The sequence below is a fragment of the Miniopterus schreibersii genome (genome assembly GCF_964146895.1).
Source record: "Miniopterus schreibersii genome assembly, chromosome: 2".
Classification (NCBI taxonomy): domain Eukaryota; kingdom Metazoa; phylum Chordata; class Mammalia; order Chiroptera; family Miniopteridae; genus Miniopterus; species Miniopterus schreibersii.
Genome location: NC_138102.1, coordinates 112,558,169 through 112,579,778, shown reverse-complemented (window position 1 = coordinate 112,579,778; position 21,610 = coordinate 112,558,169).

The following is a 21,610-nucleotide window of genomic DNA, read 5'->3' as shown; positions in this document are numbered from 1 at the left end:
AGGTATAATACTCAGTGCCCAGCTCACCTGACTCTCAGCTAGTGTATTTTTGTATTGCTTACACAATTCTGACCCTTTACTTTCTGACTTGATGGTCACCTGCTTCCTTCACTGTACTGTGGAGCTCAAAACGTGACAGGACTTTCCATTTGTACACAGTGTAAGTCCACCTTAGTTTTCTAAAGATTCTGATCAGATTTGTGCTCAAAGGTACTCTTTCCAGCTTCTAAAACCCTGAGATATGCTTGCATTCCTGATTTAATTTACGGTGGTGATAAATTAGACGTCTTCTTGTATCCCTCTCTGCTCTCATGTCTGGCCTGGAGTAGGTGCTCATGCTGCATGTTCTTGTCGCTCTGGAATGCCCTCTATTACCATCTTTTATTTGTGGCCGATTTGATGATTTTTATCACTACATTGTTTGTTCCCCCAGGATAGGGCCAATATAGATTCTTCTCCCCATTACATTCTTGAAGACCAGTACAGAGTTTATGATATAGGAGACATGCCTTACATTTTTGAAAAATGTGAAAAGAAGTTGGAAAATGCCAATTGTGGTTGAAATTTTTTTTTTTTTTGTAGCAATATTATCTGTAAAAATGAAAGGAAAAAAGAGTGGAAGATCTGTCTTTGGACCCAAAGAGAAGTCCCATGATTGTTAAAATGTTTGACTAATATCCTCCACAGAGACTAGGAAACTGGTGTGAGGGAGACATAGAGTGACAGGCTCTAATTTTATTTTTACTATTACAAAATAGCTGACTCTAGTCTGTGTCACTAAGGAGCCTCCACTCATACCTTTCTATGTGCATTTCTGAAAGAATCTATACCCTAAACAAAAGGTAAAAAGGTGTGCTATACTGAAAATAATATGCATCATTTTGGCCCTGTGGGCGGGAGACCTTGATTTGGTAAAGAGTTGTTATTTTAATCTACTAAAGTAATCGAAGTCCAAATGCTGTGGAGCTAAGTCATGCAACTTTTAAGGGGCTTCTGAAATTAATCTTTTGTTTCTGGAGAAACAGACACATTTGCCATTTACCAATTTCAAATTCTAATTCATACCTGACAAATGAACAGATGACATTTTGTTTTACTTTATTAAAACTTAGAAAAGGAAATTGCAATATGATAAATTTTAAAATAAAATAGACCCAGGAGAAATATTGCAAAGGGATAAAAATGTTTCAATTAATGACAAGGAAAATACTTAGAGTAATAATCCCTCTGGGATTATAAGAAAAATGTTATACATTAATAAAAGTTTTTATCAGAATGCCTTGGAGTGCCGAACTATTTGTGGTATACTCTCATTAAGGTGGAGCTGGAAATCTCTATGTATTTGCCTTCTCTGTCTTAAAAAAAACACACATTTATGTTTATCTCAGTTTAGTAATATTATTTAGGTTGCTCTTAGTAAACTCAGAATAAACTATTTTCTGTCGCTTGGTGGGTAATGAATTTGCTCTTGTTCTAGTGAAGAATTGGAGCAAAAAATGTGCTTGATTTTGTCTAGAAAACACTTTCCTACGACAATATTCATACAATGGGAGCTAGAGGACAGCTGGGCTTTGAGTTCTGTTCTTACTCTTCCAGGGTTTCATTAGGTTTAAAGTTAACTTTCATTTTCCTTGACTGCTTTTAAAATGTGTAAAATTATTTTGAAGATTATTCAATGAAAAGAAGGCTCCCTAAAAGATAAATTTAAAAATAAAAGACAATGATATTCAACAACTTGGTGAACGCAGAAGCATGTTATTGTATTTATTAGTTGGAATAGGCTGGGTTACGCTGCAGTAACAAACAATCCTCAAATATCACTCATTTAAAACAAAGGCTTAGCCCGACCCAGCGTGGCTCAGCGGTTGAGCGTTGACCTAGGATCCAGGCGATCAGGTTCGATTCCCGGTCAGGGCACATGCCCAGGTTGAGGGCTCCATCCCCAGTCAGGGGCGTGCAGGAGGCAGCCGATCAATGACTCTCTCATCATTGATGTTTCTATCTCTCTCCCTCCCTCTCCCTTCCTCTCTCTGAAATCAATAAAGACATATTAAAAATAAATAAACAAAGGCTTATTGCTATCCACTGACTGTGATCTCTGTTGCTACACTGCTGTTGTCCTTTTTCTTGGTGATTCAGGCTCTGCTATGGAACTTTGCCATTTACTGTGGGAGAGACAAAGGGCATGCGGCAACATGCAGTGTCTCTTAAAGCTTCTGATTGGAAATGACATTCATAACACCCATTCCTGGACAAAAGAGATCACATGGCCATTCTTGAGCTTATCAAGATGAGGCAGTACCATCCTAATAGTAACTGACAGCAGTGTGAAAATAAGTATTTGTAAACAGTCCCAAGACCTCAGGTACCCACAAGGGTCTCAGTTCCAAATCTAGTATCAAATGTAGCTATTAAAATATATTTTTAACCCTTACTCTTTACTAAGGTAAAAGGTCTGGATTTATAAAAGTGTATATAAGGCTGGGCTCTTTAGCCAGTAGGTGGCACCTTGCTGGGCCCTGTCTCCACAGCCTATCTGTGGTAATCATAAAAGTGAGGACAGGGTGGGGCTGCCAACCAGAAAACCCAGGCAAAAAGTGAGCCAGCAGAATTGGTGGATGGATATCTTAAATTAGCCTTAGCCGTGATGCAGGGATTATGGAAGGGATGGATTTCAATTGGTAGAAGAAAATAGGACATTTTATAAATAAAGACTCCAATTGACTGGATATAAAATCTAACTGGAAATCTACAAAATCTCTGACAGTCAGGAACAGGGAAGTCAGATTTGTTGAAATACTGTGCTAGGTTGGAGTTTATTTCTTTTAAAAATTGACATTCTCCTCCATTTATCCTTCCTGATTCCACTGTACATCCTTCCCCTTCTCTTTCCAGGAAGCATTTAAAGTTTTTCAGCAGTCTGCAATCAGTAATCCTGCTTCTATTTTTAGGGTTTTAAATCCTGGCCTCAAAGGTACTCAGGCAGTAGAGTGAGAAGACTGTGGGAGTGTGGAGGATTAGCCCCAGGCAGCTGCATGACAAAGCAGGCTATTCACTCCAGATAAGAGGGAAGGACGTTGAGATGTATAATTCTTTTCACCTACGTTTCTCTTCTAGATCCCTCCTGGAATATAAAGGGAAGAAAGTTATTTCCCTCCACAACCGACTCCTGCATTCTACAGTCTCTGATCCCTGCCCTTGGGAGGTGGAGCTAGCTACTACTGCATGCTCTGACCCTAAAGTGGGGTTAGATTTGCTTTCCTCTAAGCAACTGGATTGTTGGGATTTAGCTTATGCTGCATCTTAACCCAGCCACACCCACTGATGCATCAGCCACACAGGCATTGCACCCCCACACCTAGTGGGTGGGAGAATGACTTCCACATCCGTTGGCAGGTTGGGAAAAGTCCCCAATCACTCAGCCAGCCAGAGTCAAATGACTCAAATGGGACACTTCCACATTATCAGCCAGCAGCCTTCAAAGGCCTAACTGCATGTAGTTCTCTCACTTTTGACTCTTGGTGTCTAAATGCAAAGCACACTGCACTGGCTGATTGAAAGGCAAGGCCTGTCTTGGGTGCAAAATTTGCTGTATTTTGGATTTACATTCATACTAATCCTGCGCTGGAATTTCTTCTCTTCTTGGGTACTAATTTGGTAAGGAGGACAAGCAGGCTTAATTCTGTTCTTTCTAAGGGGCCTCCAGGTTATTTATCTAAATTGAGTGATATTGAATCATTCTGTGTTTAATTTCTTTAAAGGAGCAAATTAAGCAGTATATTAACTTTTTTTTTTTATGTTAAAACTTCATCCAGGGACTAGAACAAAACACATTTGCCTGGCCTCAGGCAGTGATGGCAGAAAGATAAATTCATTAGTAAACAAAGATTCTAAAATAAAAATAATCATGAAAATGCATGGTCAAACTGTTCAATATGGGTAAAAGGTTTATTTCTAATTAAGAGAAACTTTAAACTTAAATACTCTAAAACCCTATATATTCAATCATCATACTTTTCAGTGTTACACAGGTTTGTTATATTTTACTAGATTATAAGCTCATGAGAGTATACATTTTTATTGACACTTTTCATTTTAATTATTATTACAGTGCTATCCTCAATAAACATTTTATGAGGGAATATTTTCCTAAAAATACTCTTTGGGGCAAGACGTGGTCTTGTATGCACTCTTAGTCTTTGAAATTTCTGGCTTATTTCCCATGTGTAAACAAGTATTTAAAAATTATATTCCTTCAGAAATTATATTCCTTCAGTTATATTATTAAAGTTCGGACATCAAGATCATAGTTAAATAATTTTTTTTATTTCTGGAGAAAGTCCTAGTCTACATTGAAGGTAAAATCTTGAATAAACATATAATTCTAATAAAAACCTATGCAAAATTTTAATATGATTAGAAATATTTCTGTACTCCTACAAATGGACTGCTTTTTAAAAATGACATTTAGTATTAAAAATAGCTAACATTTATAAAGAGTTTCCTATGAGTTAGGTATTATTCCACATTTTAACTTATTTAATTCTCAAAACTTTCCATTACGTAGATACTGTAATACCCTTAGTTTGCAAGTGAAAGAACTGAAGCAAGGGAAAGTTTGGTTAATTTGACTATGCTGTCATAGTTGGTGATTGGCAGGTCAGGAATTAAAATCCTGCAGTGTGAATTCTGATATATGAACAATGGACTACCTCCTCTTTATTACATTATTCTAGAACAATCAAAAAAACTCAGGCAAATCTTTGATGCTCATTTTCCCTCATTAACACTTGCATTTAAATTTTTGAGAGTTAGGATACTGAAATATTAGATTTGGCCCTAAGGTAAGAACACAGATATTTACCTTTTCAATTTTCTGAGACAAAGCTCTAGTGACAGGTGACATTGGGTATGTTTTTGTGGTTATAGAGGACTTTGAACATCATTTCATTGTGAATATATCTCCACTGAACACCAACATGGTAAGGAAAGTCCTGACATATAAATAGGGACATTGGAAGCCGATGATCTACAATTCAAAATGAACTGCATTGTTTTTACTAGTAACTCCAATGCAAGGTTTTCCAATTTGTTGAGCATAGGGCTTTTTTTAATGATCAAAATATTTTAGGGCACCTCCTATATAACAATAATTGAATTTTTAAATTATCTGTGGGTTACCTAATTTATGTAATTTTTAAGAAAACTTTAATAATTTATGGATATCAAAATAATTATGGGGTCAAGAACTTGATGTTTTAGGGACTCTAGAGAGAAAACTGGAAAAAACTGGGGTGTTGTGGTCAGGGAAGGCGACTTCAATATCGGGACAGGTTAGGCTGCTGCCAATTTCCTGAGTGGCCACTGGAGAATATGGCTGAAGTAGGAAAGTCACTGGAAGGGAGCAGGGATGGATTCAGGTCTTGTGGGACCTGAAGCTTACACCACTGGGGCAGGATCCCCTTTAAAAGACAGAACACAAGTTGTGAATACAAATGACAAAGTAGCTCCTGGGCCTTTGACAGGACATATGCAAATGGGCAAGGACCCTAAAGTTTCTGCTTTATTAGTTTCAGGGTAAATTCACCCCTGGAGATGAAGAGTTTGGAAGTGAGTTGTCATTGAGGATGCCAAAATCATCTATCATGGTTCCAGTTCTTGAAGTTTAAAAGCAGCCTGTGAACCACATGTCAAAACCTTTGGTGAAGGAGGGAGAATGAATGAATGGGAGTCTACCTGGAAGGGAAAGAGGAAAATAAGAGCTAATATCTACTCTGCTCTTCGTATCTGTCAGACACTATTCTAAGCACTGTATTAACTTATTTAATCAGTGTACCAGACAATGATTTTGTTTTTCAGATCAGAAACAAATATAGAGAAGAGATTTAGTAACTTGCCCAGGACTACATAGCTAAGAGAACTCTGAGTAGGGCCTTGAGCCCCATCAGGGCCGAGTCCATATCTTTAACAACCATACATTGAACCATAATATAAACTTCTAGGACAAGCCAAGAAGAGAGAGAATATTAACCATGAAGATGGGGCACTAAGCTTCTGTAGATTGCAGTGGGGAGCAAGAGGAAAACTGTCTAAAATATATTAGAGTGAAAGGAAGAGCAGTCTCCTCAGTTGACTCTCTGGGTTTCACACTACCTCTCAGCACAGGTTGGAACTTACTTACTGGTTTGTTTTGGCATTACATGGACAAAGTGGCTTTTTACTTGCTTTGCTTTAGTGAGAGAAAAGCAGGAGTCAGTCACCTTGGATGTCTTTAGGTAGGTTAGTAATTTTTGAGGTATTACAACACCTTCCCGTTTTCCCACTATAGAAGTGCAGCGGGCCCTGATCCATGTGGTTCAGTTGGTTGGAGCTTCATCCTGTGCACTGAAGGATTGCAGGCTTGATTCCCGGTCAGGGCACATGCCCCGGTTGTGGGTTTGATCCTTGGTCAGGGCACATTAGGGAGGTAACCGGCTGATGTTTCTCTCTCTCTCTCCCTTCCTCTCTCTCTAAAGTTGATGAAAAAAAAAAGTGTATACTCAGGCGAGGATTAAAAAAAAAGTGCAGCCAGATGTAAATTTTCCCTGGGATGTAAATATTGTGTCTACAATTAGTAGGAAAAGCAGATAGGTCTATTATAGAAAAAGTAAAACTGATTTTATGCCTTCTGTGTTTTGAGGGGGTCTTGAGATGGGGAGATTAACCTGAATTATCCAGGTGGGCCCTAAATGCCACCACATGTATCCTTCTAAGAGGGAACCAGGGGGAGATCTGACATATATATACAGAAGGGGAGAAAGTGATGTGACCACAATGGCAGATATTGGAGTGAAACTGCCACCAGCCAAATGCTGGCAGCCGCCAGAAGCTGGAAGTAGAAAGGAATGGATTTTCCTCTAGAGCTTCTGGAGGGAGCACGGTCCTGCCCACAGACACCTTGATTTCAGCCCAGCAAAACTGATTTCAGACTTCTGGCCTCCAGAAATGTGAGAGAAACGGTTTTGTTGTTTTAAGCCACAATGCTTTTGGTAATTTCTTACAACAGCCACAGAAAATTAATGCAAGGGGCAGCCTTGGAGGGAGGGGAGTCATTCTCCTGGGGTACCCACAGTGGGCTGTCTAGGGAACTGGATCTGTTGGAGTTTACCTTATTTATCAAACTGATAGAACTTCTTGTCAATAGCCTTATTTGTCCATTTTATATGGCTATTTGTTTATAAATGCTCTGTGTGGCAAAGAAAGGTGAGCAGAAGTAAATCAATCAGACCCCCTGCTCTGACTGCTTGGATATGGAAATTGGACTGTAATTGTGTACTCTTGGAAAAATTACCTAATCTTTCTATGCTTCTCCAAATCATACAAATGGTTAAGTGAGAAGAATATGGAACCAATTTAGCCCCCGAGTCTGTGCTCTTTCCTGCTATATTATGCTGGTTCTCTAGGGAGCTTCCTGCTAATATGATAGGTGAAAGCCTAGGTTGGTTAATTAGGAACTAGAAGATATATGACTTATTTGCACTCCAAGTTTATGGAGACATTCATAAGCGTTTCATTCGTAATTCTAATCTTGACTCAAGTGGAAAAAAACATCTTCTCAAAAAGTTTATTTATGTGTTGGGGGTTGAATGAAGCTATGAATTTTTTGCTTAGTGCCTTGCCCTGCTTTTTATTTTCTATTACAAATGAATTTTCAGAGATTCTCTGTTTTCCTTCTTAAATTTCTCTGTTAAGTTAGTAAAAAAGGTGTATTGAAAGCGCTCCCTTAGCTAGCAATTAACATCAACTGTGACTCGGAACAGTACTTTAATCCCTGACTGTGGCACCGGCTTTCAGTTTTAACTTGCCCTACCTGCCACTCAAAAAATATTCTTTCTGGAGATCACTTAGCCCCTTCTAATTATTTCTGTTTCCATTAATATGACAGAATGGAAACTCACCGATCTGTCTGGTGGGCATTTTGGTTTGTATAAGTTGAAATTTGGGAATTCATTTAGATGAAATAAGATGCTGACTGGAACTCAAGGCAAAACATTTTGCTGATGCTTGAAACAACTTTAGGACCAAAAAAGTTTATACTCACTGGTTTCCCTAGGGAGTGGGGGTTGAGAAAACCACAGGAGACAGCTATTCTTGGAAACCCTGCTGCCAGGCAAATGCCAATAGGGCGAGGGCCTAGAGTAGCTAGCTTCTCTTCCCATGGCCAAGGGCTGAGGGAATTCTCACTGAAACTGCGTGGTCGGGATTTAGAATCCTTGAGGCTGACGGAGAGGGCAGGAGGCTGGGCAAAGAGGAAGGTGCCTGGAATAAGTCTTGGAACTCAAGCTCAGAACAGCCACCCAGCTTAGGTCTTTTCTCCAATCTTGCTGAGTTCCTGGAAGCCCTTGCTGCATTCACTGCTGGGTTATTCTTCATGTGCACCCTTTTCTAACGGGAAGTATGGAGACCTCTTGAGGAGTAATACCTGGTTCTGAAGTTTCTGCTTGAAACAGACTCTGGTGGTTGGGATTAAAGATATTTTTTATCTCAATTCACTTAGGATCTGGGATAAAAATGGAAGTGTTGTAATGTACTTGGTAATACTGACAGTCCTCCAGAAGTGTCCTGTGGTTCTCAGTATGGGCGTTGACACCTTTCCTTCAGAGACCAGGGCAATTCAGTGGCCACTTTTCACCGTTTTTGTCCTACCTTATGATATTCTGGGACAGGTTTATGTTCTGATTAAGAAAACTTCAGTTCACTGATGAGATGCTATATTTGCTATTCAATGAGTCACACTAAAAGCCTCATGTTCTTAAATGGAGTGAGGAAAGGTAATCAAGGTCAAAATCGTGATCTCCAAATGGGACATTTCTAAAAACCTAGAGTGAGACCAAAAGGTCAAGTATTTGAGTTCAAGTCGCCTTTGGAGTGAAACTGCTCTTAGCAGGGCAGGGAATGCGTGAGAACGGACTCTGATTTTCCCAGGCAGAGGAGTGACTTATAGACAGTGAATTGTCTACTATTTAAAAATCTCTCCAACATATTAAGTGCAGATGGGTTACCATTTAGTATCTAATATGCAGCATAACACACACATGCAGCAAATGCATATTATCCTTATCCATTTATCTTTGAATTACCACATCCCAATTCCAATATCTAATGCTTTAGAAATGTTTTGATTATATCTTAATGCCCTAGCTCAATATATGTGGAAGTTTTTTACTTTAATGTAGTCTACTGGTTTGGAGTTTCTCTTGATTCCTCTCCAAAGTGAACAGGTTTTTCAAAGGGTTTTTGTGGTGCTGCAATGGACGGATACATACTAAAGTAGTGTTGTTAGATACTAAGGGAGTGGATTGAGGCATGAAAAAGAGGAAGGGAGATCATTGATGAAGCTACCTAGTTAGTCAAGGAAGTTAGAAAAATGGAGGACAAAGAATAAAAAAACAGGTCTGGAGTAAAAGAAAATAATAAATTAGAAGTCAGGCTGAGTGGAGCTCTTTAGGAAAAGGAGTCACACCCATGCATTTCAAGGTCTGTAATCCAAGTGGAAGAACACGAGAAATAGTTGGGTGGACTTATTTTAAATAGTAAAGGTATAATTAAATAGTAATAGTAAAAAAAGGCAAGGGTGGAAAAAATGAATGATGTTATGTTATATGTGTCAGTGTGCTACAGGTGTGTGTTGTTGAATATTTCATGCTATGTGATCTTTATGGGATATTCTAAAAGCATGTGGTATTGCAGCCAATTGGAAGTAAAAAAGAAAATCATAAGGGAATAATGATTATTGTTGATATGTTTCTTTTTGAAGTAGAGATACTGGATATTAGGGAAATCTGAAAAACAGGTAGCATCACTAGCTACTTGTCACCCATTCCAAGAAATTCCTAAACTCCAGGTGGCACAAATTGTTCAGAAGAGTTGAAAGGGTTTTCCCATAATTCAAACAGGAGGAAATGTGGGAGTAATTACTGAACTGAGATCACTGAAAGTGGAGGCTGTCCTTAAGGGTGGGACCCTCAGTTGGCACATTTTTTTTATAGGAAAAATTCTTAAGGGGTTGCCAATAGCTAACCTTCAGAATGTGAAGTGCTTTGTGGGAACGATATGCCTGCTGGCAGGCAGGGCCTGCGGAAACATTGCTCTCAGAGTCATCTCAACCCTACCTGACCCCTCATTGCTATAGATTAAGGAGCAGTTACTTAGGATTCCTGACTATCCTTAATGCCTAAGTCTGGGTCCTGAGAGTCAGAGAGCAAGAAAAAGAGACAGACAGAGAAGAGAAGGAGAGAGATATCCTGGACCTTCAAGTCTGATGGTTTAATATTCAAAGGGAGATGCATATAAGGAGAATCATAAAAAGAGAAGTTGAAGAAGAGTGGGAGGACACGCCCAGAGCTGGGAATATACTTGACCCTTTTGCCACCCATATTACACGGCTGCCATTTAAATCACTACTTGACTAAATGGTAGAAAGCAATTACAGTAAGTGCTCAGTTCAATCACTTTGAATCCATACACAGACCCATGAGGCTTCTCTTACATATTTCATCACACAAAGTGTCCACAATTTGCTGCCTTACAGAAATACATTTCTTCTGCAAGGATTGGTAGGTGGTTTTCTGACTCAATTTCTGGATAGTTAAAATCATTGTTTCACATTTCTGCTGTTTACTTTTAAAAAAAAGGGGCAAGCAAGGGCAGCTCAGGTTTTGAGAACTATAGGAAGTTCGTTTTATTCATCTGAGAAATCAAGACTACATCATTATGAGGCTAGAAGTCACGGGGAACCTCATTCTTTCCAACTTTCACCCTTGGTGATCTCATTTCAGTGCGTAAAACCTAAGGCCAGTTGATTGTTTAAAAATAAAAAATATAAAAATGTAATCAACTTAATAGGGGCTTTTATTACTTTTGTGTTCAATGGCTTCAATTAGTGACTGGCTCCAGATTGTGCCCATCTCCCATCCCACATCAAGCTAATCTGCAGATTCACACAATTGGCCTGGAGGAGAGAAGAACTGATGAGTCAGTATAAACCTGTCACCACTTGTGGAAAATATAATTCATGAATGCAGTTCTTATTTAAATTTAGTAGCATTTTATAAGGAGGAGATCAGCATATTATCTGAGAAAAGATTCATGCCACATTTTGTTTAAAAATCTGTTTCGTTATTTCACAGTCACACTTCAGTAGGCCAGGCTATAATCACTTCTTCTTGGTCCTTGAAATGACTCCTTTGCTTTACAGAGAATCAGAATGAATTATTCACAGATATCTGTGAGCATTAGAGAAAGCTGGCCTAATTCTTGAATAAAGCCAGTGTTACTCTCTTAGTCATACCTGCAGGAAGAACACATGCTCCTTCCTTTCCCAGAAACACTTTCCCACCCTCTCCTCCCAATTCATTCTGTCAAACCTTCTCCTTGGGTTTTAACTGAGATGTAACATTATCTGGGAGATGTCTCTCTCTCTCCTACCTATGACCAAACACTGACTCAGTTGATCCTATTTCGCCCTATAGAATTCTCTGTTCTCCCTCAACCAGCACGCTCACCACACTACTTTGCAATTATCTGATTACTTAGCTGCATCTTTGTTTCTAAATTACAGAAGAAGAGCTCCTTTTAATGTTCATCCTCCAATCTAATGCTTAGAAGTAATAGGTAGCCTAAGGAAACCTTGAACAAATAATAGGTATCATTGAGAACTTATTATGCCAAATATTGCTCTAAATGTTTTACGCAAATTAGCTGGTTTAAACTTTGCAGTAACTCCATGTGGTATGTACCATTAATATTCCCATCTTACAGATTTGGAAAATTAAGGGAGAGTGAGTTTCATGCATCGGGTTTCCAAAAGAAAAGGGTGCAGGGTAGGCAAAAAACAGCAGGTTTGAACAACATAATCATTAGAACACAGCATATTCAAGTGATCAAACAATCAAGATGTGGAGATCTTGAAAGACATGTTTGTAATGAAATCCTCATTAATGCATTCTACTTCACAAATTGGATGTTTGCACTGGTATTTAGAATTTTATGCATTAGCACATTTACCTATAAAGTTCTTTAAATTTATTTATTTATTTATTTTTTTCAAGCAAGAAAAGCAAATCAATCAAACCATTTCCTCCCCAGTTCAGGCTCAAACCAGCAGTCATAAAGCCTTAAGCATTAAGTTATGTTATTTTTGAGAACTGATATGACATGTCCTAAATTTCAAAAGTAGGTGCTACAGAGGATCAAACGAATTTTTGGATAAAAACCTGTGTATAAGGCATAAACGTTAAGGAAGATGGGGGAGGGGCACAGCCGGCTGCCCAGAATCAGACCTGGAATAGTGCCACCTAGTGATTGGAGTCAGCTATCTGCCCCACACACTCACAGAAGCATGCTTACTAGCCTAAACGTTTGCTGGGGCTCTTTTCCCCTCCTACATCCTAGTAACAAATTGTTCTTGCAACATTTTAAGGCCACCCACCTGTGTTTCGAAATAATAATAATAATAATGACAAAGATAGATGGGTAGGATTAGGAAAGAGAGGAGGGGGAAACAACAGAGGGAACAGCAATATAATGCACCAGAATAGTCTTGTAAATGAAATGGAGAGATCAAAAGCAGCTGGAATTTAAAATGACCGGTAATATAAGAGAAAATTAAAAAATGATACAAAGATAAGACAGCATGAGGAATAATTTTTTTAAAGCAAAAAATATAAGACAATAAACTTGGAACTATTTGTGAAATTGTGAAATCACCAAACAAAAAAAGGCAGAGGAGAAACACCAATAGAGATTAAAAAATAAAAGAATTCAGAGGAAAGAAGGTGGATGAACTAAGAGATTAGTCTTGGTGTGGGGGGGTTTTGCTTATTTTATTTTTAAATGATAAAATCAGAGTGCCTTATTATTTTATTCAGAATAACCAAGGGAATATAAAGTTAGAATTTTTTTTCTATTTGATATAATTTGGGATATCCAGTATCCTAGATGCACAACTCATTTCCCTTTCCATTTTATTTCTTTCTGTGCAATACCGATGATGTTTTTAAATAATTGTTCCTTGCTACATTAAAAGTTTTAATTACCTTTGTTCCCTTGATATGCTTTTGAACTTGTATCTGACACTATGTGAATGTAGTGTGTCCCAAACCAAATATTTATTCAGGAAATGTTATTATTACAGCATCTTTTGTAAGCATATTGAGAAGGACCACCTCAGGGACGTGTATTCAGGTATTATTGATATTCAGTTTTCCTTGTAATTTAAACCAGGGTCCCAAGATATAAAACAATAATAAAAACAGCAGTAGCAACAACAATACCTAACATGTATCTCTCTCATTGTATGTTTTAAAAAGCACTTTAACAAGATCTTTTATTCCCTGAACAATGGATTTGGAAGACAAAGCTAGTATCATTAGCCCATGTAATGGATGTGACATTTGAACTCTGAGATATATATGAACTTCCTCAAGGCACTTAGCTAGTGAGTACCTTGCCATCTGAGTCTAACTCTGGCAAATATATTTTCACTAATAATCTTCCTAGTCCCTTTGAGAGAAGGAAGAGCTATGGTTTGTTGTTGTTCCAACATCTAGTAATGGAAAAGTGGAGAGCTTAAGCTTGTGTGGATAAAAGTTGAAAGGTATTGTCACTATCTTCTTTCTTAATGGAAATTCCTTTGGAAAGGGATTAGTTGCTTTTTCTTGGGTGACCTCATATTAAAATTTCCTGGCCAGATTGTGAAAGAATTTATTGGGAAGTCCTTACTTAAAGGCTTTCCAACTTCTATGGCATCTTCTTCCATTTCCAGATTCTATTGTGCATTGCCATGCTGAGAGTATTACGTCCTTTGGTAATATACATGAATGTACTTAAAACATTATTTTATTTATTGATTTGAGAGAGAAAGAGAGAGAGAGAGAAGACATTGATTTGTTGTTTCACCTATTTATGCATTTATTAGATGATTCTTGTATGTACCCTGACCAGGGATCAAAGAACCCACAACCTTGAGGTATTGGGACAATGCTCTAACCAACTGAGCTACCTGGCCAGGGAATTTAAAAAATATCAAGTATTTTAAACCTTTTGAATGTTTCATCTGTGTAAAAGTACTAGACATGGTGTAGAAAGATAAACAGGATAGTGCCTCTGCTTTTAAGAAGTTTTCCACTTATAAGTACTATAGAGTATTGAGATTGTACTTTAGAAAGGTATTCATTCATTCTCTATTCAATCAATAACTATCTGGTGTCAGCTATGTATCAGGTCCTATGTCTCGGAACCGGAGACACAAGGCAGACACCACCCTGCTTTCATGGGGCTGATAGTTTGGGGGAATATGGCATGAATATTACTTTTGTTTTTTTACTATGGCAGCTACCCATAATTGCCCATGGATAGTTCCAAATATTTCTCCAATTTAACTTTTTAAATTTAAGATAAAAGCAGTCCTGTGGCAGCCCTTTTGATTGGTATACATCACTGCAACTTCTACATTTGAAATCTAGGACATTTACTTTTGATTTTCAAAAAGGAGTATAGCTTATTTTCTAATAAGTTGTTTTTAACCTGAATGGGAAAAAGGGACCTAGTTCATCAGATTTATCTTAAATGGAAAGAAATAGTGATATAAATTGGTAGGGAAATGTCTGGCCAGTTCAACTTGTTTTTCATGGACTCTGGATTTTAGAGCTGTAAGGTTTAATACAGGGTTCAAATTTTGTAGATCAGAAAACTCTTGTGTAGATGGAAGGGAAGGTGATAGGCAAAGAGACAAATTAAGGAGAAACTTTTCAATGATCCAGGCAAGAGTAATTAATAACTCACCTTGGTTGGCAATGCTGAAATTTGGGAAAGAAAGAATAGAAATAAGAGAGATCATGGATATAAAATCTTCAGTAATTGGAATTGTTTATGAGAAAGAAAAGAGAGAAAATGAGACTACTCCAAGATTTTTGAGCTCGGTACCATTATCAGAAACATGGACTACAGATGAGTAGTTTTCTTTTTCTTTTCTTTTTTCATTTTTTTTACCATTACCATTTATCCCTCCTATACCTTTCTTCACTTCCACATCCCTCCTCTCCCCTCGCCCCCCCTTCTCCAATCACCACACTGTTGTCTGTGGCCAAGAGTTCTTTCATTTTGTTCCAACCTTGCATCCTTAGAATAAATCCCACTTGGTCATGGTGTATGATCTTTTAAATGTATTGCTAGATTCAATTTGCTAATATTTTGTTAAAGATTTTAGTATCTATGTTCACCAGGGATATTGGCCTATAATTTTCTTTCTTAGTCATGCCTTTATCTGGTTTTGGAATTAAGATAAGGCTGGCCTCGTAAAATGAGCTTGAACTTTTTGGAATAGTTTGAGATAGCTGTTAGTTCTTCTCTGAAAATTCACCTATGAAGCCATCTGGCCCAGGGCTTTTGTTTGTTGGGAGGTTTTTGTGTTTTGTTTTTTTATTACTGCTTCAATTTTACTAGTTGTAATCTGTCTATTCAGATTCTATGATTCTTTCTGATTTAGTTTTGGAAGATTGCATGTTTCTAGAAATTTATTCACTTCATCCAGATTGTCCAGAGTAGTTTTTTGAAAATAAATTATAGGTAGATAACAACTATATTGCTGCGGGATCCAACAACTTAAAAATAATATAAATAAGCCAGCAGGCTGTCCTGGCTGTATCTAAGCAGGGATTAGCATTGTAGGGACAGGGACCCTTCTTTCTGCCCCTTTGAGGTCCACAGATATGGACTGATAAGCACATGAGTTGTTGAGATACAGGTTGAAGAGGGAAAAGAGGCATGGAGGAAAGGATGGAGTTTTTTCCTCAGTCTTGCTGGTGAGACTAGGACAGTTATTGACAGAGAGAAATAGGAAAAAGATACAGGGAAAGAGGAAAAATCTTTATTGCAGCTGAAAGATGCTGACTCTCAGGAACTCTCTTGTAAGCTACAGATATTCTATTAGTAAATGGGGACAGAAACTAGAAAATGTCAATTATTATTACAATAAATGTCACTTTTTTTGAGGAGAGGGAGCAATAAGTTGATGAAGCCTGGGTAAATCAGAGCTATAGATAACAACAGCCTCTAAGAGTTAAACTGTTAAATCAGCAGGTAGTGTATTAGAATAGAGATATAAAAACTGGATTCCCTAACCAATGGGGCTGAAGTTTAACACATACAAAGAAATATGTTAATGAAAAAATAGACCAATTATTCATGGCAGCCTAGAGAAAGGGACCAATAACCTCTATTTGTTGATTACTTGTTAAATGTGAGATATTTTGGTAAATATTTATATAATTACCTTATTAATCTTTACAACAATCATCAAAAATAGGTAATATTATTCCCTTTTTTGGTATGAGGAAACAGAAGACAGAGGGGGGGGAAAGTAACTTAAGGTTACTCAGAACTGTAATTCAAACCCAATCTCTTATTTCTAAGGACTGTGCAAGGAAGAAGAAATATAAGTCAACATATTTTGAGTATGATGGCCCCATGATCACGATGGGAATGGTAAAAGTAGATAAAATAATCAAGCTCAGACACTCAAATAATCAAAGCATTCTGAAAGGAAAAGAAGAAAAAAAAAATAGGTGCATTCTTTAATTTTAAATAATTATAATCTAGGCATAGGAAAGTAAAATATGCACATGCATACCTATGTCAGGATCCAGGGCAGTAGCACAAGAACAAAATGAGCGTTACAGATTATAACATTTTAAGATTCAAAGGAGGCAGCTTTCAGCACTGGGTTATTGTTTGCAGTTATTAAGGGGGTCAGGTTTGATTTAAGGTCGGGAAGACAAACTTGGCATTCATGATGGAAAGTGCAGCCAGCTTGAGGTCAGCTTTCCACTGAGTAGTTAGTTATGTGGTCATGATCAGTCACTTCACATTTTCACCTCCACTGCAGTTTCCTCCTCTATAAAATAAGGGCTTTGTACTGAATTCATTAATTCATTAAGAACAACCACTTTAAGTGCCTACTATAACGCACAGAACTTGGAACATCAAATAAATTTAAGACCTGGTCTTCGTTCTCAAGGAATTTACAGCCTGGAGGGGAGATCTAAACTGCAGTCTTCTAAAAAGACAATCACTATCATGTAGCTCTGAACAAAGGATTATAGGAGGCACTGAAGCTGCTTCCAGATAAGGAAACACTCCAGTGAGACTATATTTGGATAAAGAGGAGCTGCTAGGTAAATCAGGTAATGATAAAACCTTCTAGAGAAGGAAGAATTGCATAGAACTTTGCTATGTATCTTGTGGCATTATTACTATCAGTGTAATTCTTTATATTATATTTCTTTGTTTCTGCCTCATTTGAAGGAGGAGGAAGGGGGGGGACAAATGTAGAGTAGGAGTATTGGTATGAATTAATAAAGAAAAGACAGAAGGAAGTAACTTCCTATGCTACAACCCCTAATATGTATTCAACGTGAATGTTGTGAAGAAAATATGAGAAAAACAGATAATTAAAACCTTTGTCTCTCTATATTTGTGTCATACACATGGTCTTGGTCTTAAAGACGTTTAGGCCTCCATCCAGAGGTCTTATGTGCTGTGTTTAAGAGCTTGAGCTTTAAAGACAGATCACCAGAGTTCAGTCTCAGTGCCCCCACTTACTAGTTGTAAAATCCTAAAAAAGTTAAACCCTTTTGGGCCTTAGTCTTCTCATTTGTAAAATGGAAATAGTAATAATAGCTACTTCCTGTTGTGAGAGTAAAATGGGTTAAACATATCACCTGCTATAATCAGCTTAGCACACAAAAGCACCAAAGCATTACCTATTATGATCTGTTATTCCATAGAGTGTCCACCACTGACAGCGAGGTGAAGCATTGGTGATCTCCTCCTTGGCGAGTACCCCACGATGCTTCCCTGTCTATGGCCTTCAACGGGCTGTCAGTGAAGATGGCTTAGAATGCATTTATTTATTCATGATGCAAAGTATGTTAAAGGAGGCCCTATCCTAGGCATTGTGGATCACATAAAAAATAAGACATGTAGTACAATAATTCTAAAACAAGACTGCGTTTTAAATATCAAATGAATGTTAGGAGTTCAGAGGACCCGCATGTTACTTCTGCCTGGAACAACTAGGGAACACTTCCCGGGTGGCATTGGAAATGTTCACAGACATCACCTCAAGGATCCGAGTCAGGATTTGCCTCAGGTGGTTTGTGCACTCCCTTTGAATTCACAAGTCTTTCTTCTGAGCCAGCGATCCAGGGTGCTGGAGGAGGGAGGTGAGTCAAGGCTGGGAAAGTACCACGGACTGTGTTAGCAATCAACAGAAAAGATATTTTTAAACAAAAGCAGTTTTCCAAGCTTCCAAGACAAGAAACAAAAGGCTTTTCTAAAACAAATCTTGGTAAGGAACTGTTCTTCTTGTTCGTGACTTGTATGTCACTTGTACAGCAAATCAGCCCTTAGAAATGGTCACTCTCCCTAGAATGACATAACAGCGTTAGCGCTCAGTCCCAAGCACAGCTCAACCTCCGCTGGCAGCGACTTTCAGAAACAATAAAGACATCTCCGCTCGGGCTCACTCTCTCTTGATGATACTGCAAGCACAACCTGTGTGGGGAAACAATCTCCTGGATCATACTGAAGCCTCACCCAGATGGAACATTAGTGGGAGGAGCTGCCAGCTACTTCTCTGCCAACTCGTTAGCGCCGGAGACATCATCCTCTTATTTTGCCAGTTTAATAGAGGATCGGTCGTAAAGATTCCCTGTAGGCTCAGCAACATAATTATTATCTATGGTCTCTGCATTAACTGTGAGAAAACATCATGCTCTGAATCTGCCTAATTTTAAATGCCAAGCTGTGCCCACATTCAGCCCACAACCGAACCTGAAAACTCAATATACCCTTAGCATTGCTACTGCTGTCATCGCGATGGGCGTTAAGTATACCTTTGCCCAGAGCATGATTCTTAACCCTGGCCGCACTGCTCCTGTATTTAAGGATTACTTCCTCTGTTCTCCCGTCCCTTCCCAACACCAGTGCCCTTGCAATTCAAAATTATTAAAAAGGTGAAAATATGTGTCACATTTAGTTCTGGTGCTCAGTCCAGAAGTGCCACGCCCCTGCAAATTTGGAACACAAACTCCTTAACAGATGGGCCACATCAAGTTTACAACATGTGCGGTGTGGGAGGTAGTAGGGCTCTGGGAGAGAAACAGAAGATTGGATTTTTGGGGGCTTAACATTTTTTAATTTGCTCTTGTTTTTCGCTCGTAGGCAGATCACATAAGCTTATAGCCTTCATTTATCTCACATGGCCTGACACTTTAACCTTATGAGTGAGTAATAAGAAATCGGGAAATATTCTTCTTAATACGATGCAGCATCAAATGCTTATTGCTGCTACTAGGATTATGTACAGCTCGTATAAAATTATTACTAAAATGTGGCTGCAGGATCTAGAAAAATCTCAGTGCAATTTTGAGTCAAAAAGATAGTTCTCTGTCATTGAGGACAGGTGTATAACTCGCTGAGTCACCGTTGCCGTGGTAAAGGATGTTGCCAGCTTTGGACCGTTGTCAGTGGTTGGATTGTCATTTCTAAACACATGTCTGCAACATGACTTTTAAGTGGCCTCTGAAAACCTAACAGAGGTTAGAAAATTTTTAGAGCTAACTTATTATGAAATGCATTTGATAATACTTTAATAAAGGATCTCAAACATGAAGATAATTGGTTTTATTCCGGGGAACTATTCAAAAATATAAATGTCTAAGAGCATGATAGGCCTGCTGACAAAATTTCTGGAAGTAGAGCTAAGAAATCTGTATTTTGAAAGAGTTTTCTAAATGATTCCAATAACCAGTCACACTTGGGACCCAACAAAATTCATAAAGATGTATAAATCAATAACAAAGTTTTTTATTAAATCGAGGGTGACTAAAATTCCAAAGCCAAAAAAAAAAAAAAAAAGAAAAAATGAAAGAAAGAAGAAAGAAAGAATCAAAAAGAAAGAAACGTAAGATTTGTCCTTTTATAGGAGAGAGGATTGGCCTGAGGGAAGAGGGAAGAGAGAGACATGAACGTCAGAAAGAGGAACCCATGGCTCAGCGACAAGGGGAAGTAGAGAGGAAGTCACTGAGAGTGACAGTCCTGCAGGAGAAGGTGGAAGGAGTTTAGCAGCCTGAGTACAGAAAGGTCTCTTCAGCGAGTCTAAATGCATGTGCCTTCCCTCTTACAGAACTTCTTACATTTTGCTTCCGTTTTTGCACAGTCCCCTCTTTCTAATCCACTTTCCAATCTGAATTTAGAGGGCTCTTTTAAGAATTCAAATTTGAATCATGATATTGCCCTGTTTAAGCACTACAGTAGCACTCTGACTTCTCTCCAGATCAAGTACCAAGCAGCGTCCTGCATAAGCTGATTTTGGCATACCTCTCCAGCTAAACTTTGCTCCTTTCATCTGATGGCTTATTAATTTGTAGGCATACTGATCTTTTGCCACTGTTGGAACATACCAAATTCCCCCCGCCCTTGCTTTCCTCCCCCTCTTTCCCACCACCACGATTCACCTGGCAGGTTTCTGGTCTTTCCTTTCATCACAGATGACAGATCACCTACTCAAGGATGACTCCTCCGACCATCCAGTCTAAATTAGTTTCTCTTATGATACTGACATGGTACCCTATATTTTCTTGCTATGACTAATTAAAATTTATAACTTCATATTTACTTGCTTGATTATCTAAATACTACATTAGAGACAGCTTCACAATGGCAGTCTGTTTTGCTCATAATTATGTATATGGTGTCAACCACAGCGTCTAGAACATAGAATGTATTCAAAAAATAACCATTGAAGTAATGAATGAGGGCATCATAGATGTTCAGAGACCCAAGAAATTAAGACAAAGAAAGAAAAGTGATTTTCCTTAAGTCATTTAGCGTGCCATATATACTATGCCACATAACTGTCTAATGGTATTGTTCTAAGTGCTTTGGGGGCATAAAGATGAATCACATGGTTGGAAAAGAGAGATATGTAAGCAAAAATGTATAATTGGCAGAATAAGCTGAATTGTATGAGAGAGGCATGACATCCAGAAAGAGTAATTTTGGTTCATAGATGAGGTAAGTTTGGCCAATGGGGGGTGGGGGGGTAGGATTAAAATGGGTCTGACCGAAAGCTATGTAAGATTTCAGTAGTAGAATGTAGTAAAGATGGAAGTTTCTGCCTTACATCATAGCCTCTCCTTTAAACTGATTTCCTTCTATTCTGTCAGGCCAGATGCTTGTTAGGAGAAAACAAAACAAAACAAAACAAAACACATCTCTGCTTTAGCCCACCAACCACAGTTGATTGGATCTGGAATTCTACACTGATCTAAGATGGTCAATCAGTTTCTCTCCCCCTGAGATTTGTAGTTGAGACTTCAAACTTCTGGAGGGTAGTGGCAGGTGCGGAACCTATTAGGACATGTTAACTTAGAGTTTAAGACTATATTACTGTTTTGTTATGTCCACAGGTAGGTGGGGAAGTCTGGTGTAGGTGTAAAGAGAATATATAAGAGGCAGAGACCGAGAGGAGAGAGAGAGACTACTTTGGTTCTTTATGACTTTCCAG